Source organism: Atta cephalotes (genome assembly GCF_000143395.1).
Source record: "Atta cephalotes unplaced genomic scaffold scaffold00002, whole genome shotgun sequence".
In the NCBI taxonomy this organism is placed as follows: Eukaryota; Metazoa; Arthropoda; class Insecta; order Hymenoptera; family Formicidae; genus Atta; species Atta cephalotes.
In genome coordinates this window covers 1,303,663-1,305,326 of record NW_012130066.1, presented here as the reverse complement: position 1 = coordinate 1,305,326, position 1,664 = coordinate 1,303,663, and the positions used below count along the sequence as shown (strand labels likewise).

General features: G+C 39.9%; 1 protein-coding gene across 1 annotated transcript in view; it reads left to right on the top strand.

Annotated features, from left to right (window-relative positions):
- The window catches only part of LOC105619655 (serine/threonine-protein kinase minibrain), a 36,481-nt gene that overhangs the window by 7,106 nt on the left and 27,711 nt on the right, over nt 1–1,664 (top strand).

The following is a 1,664-nucleotide window of genomic DNA, read 5'->3' as shown; positions in this document are numbered from 1 at the left end:
AGAGAGAGAGAGAGAGAGAGAGAGAGAGAGAGAGAGAGAGAGAGAGAGAGAGAGAGAGAGNGNGAGAGAGAGAGAGAGAGCTCGACTAGGCGTTGGAGGGAGAAAGGTGAAAGAAGAAGCGCGTGCCGGAGCCAGGGGTTCGGGGGCGCCGGGGAATGGAGTATGGAGCCTGTAGCTCGTTCGGTGCATTCCAGTGGTATGAGGTCCGTCGACGCCGGAATCCTGCATATCCGTGGATGCAGGTCGACTAGCTATGCGCTTAGGTGCCAGCCGTGCCGACTCCGTGCCGGTCCATGGCGGTGCGGTCTCTCTAGCGGCCGGTTAGCACCGATTATTCGTGGTATCAGAGTTCCGGGAAAAAGAGACCGGATATTAACTTACTCTCTTTCCCCCTCCGCGAAAAATCCGTGATGAGCGTCTTATCTGGTCGCGGTCGCACTTATCGTCGCGCTCATCATTTATATCTTGGAACTTACTGTACGGAATCCCGTTTCCTAACAATTTAACGTGCACTTTTCAGATTATATACATTGTGGGTGCTTTTCATTTGGTGACACAAGTCTACACAAGTATATATTATGTCTTTGTTACTCATGGAATGTCAAGAAAGATGAAACGACGTTTGTGTCGATTTTTATATTTTGAAATGGAATGCCCTCTGTTGTGTACGCGGAAAGAACGACTAAAGTATTTAAAAATTTAACTACTGAAAGAAAAGATTGGCTGTTGCAGCAAATTAGATGGTAAAATATGACATAGCATTTTTAATTTGCTGCAGCAACCAAAAATTGGATATTTAACCATGCAAAAGTTGCATATTTAATCATCTAATTTGCTGCGGCAACCAATCTTTTCTTTCAGTGTAGATATAAATCTGAAAATAACTTTTATTAGACTATCAAAATAATTATATAGAACGTTCTAAAATGTCAAAACTTTGAAACATTGCTTTTTATGTTTCCTACATAATCAAGCGTCCTACATAATCATTCTGATGGTTTATTAAAATTATTTTTAGATCTATATCTAGCTAAATTTTTTAATACTTTAGCACAATTGTTACTCATGTAGACATCTGTAAAAAAAATCTTGTCCTTCAAAAGTCTTCACTTTAATATCACATTTTGGCTTGATGGCAAAACTAATCATTATTCTTTCGAACTAATTGTGAATGTCTAGGAAGTGTGTGTCATTACTGAGGAAAATAAAAATAAATTAGGATCCGCCACGAAATCATCTTTGTTGTGAACTAAACGAGGGGGCAATCGTTGTGAACCTGTTGCATGTTTCGACGTTGTAATTTTTATGCTGAGGCACAGCAGATACGGATAATGACGGATTTAGGTGGACGCTAAAGATTCCGATCTATAATGAACGCGTAATAATGGAGGAGCTGACACTATTGTGCGCGATGTAGAGCGCAATGATCGATAAAAACGCAACGATTTATGTCTTATCGTTCGCTTCAAGCCGCTGAATACTTCATATATGGTTATTTTCAGCAACGCTACGGTAATATCGTACGGTGTTAAAGTATTTATATATATGATCGCCGTACATTACATTAACCCTCTGAGCACATTAGGGAATGCAAACAGAATTTTTTTTCTTGTGCTACCATAAGCAATTTTTATATTAGAAATGTGTGCGAATTGGATTGCTCC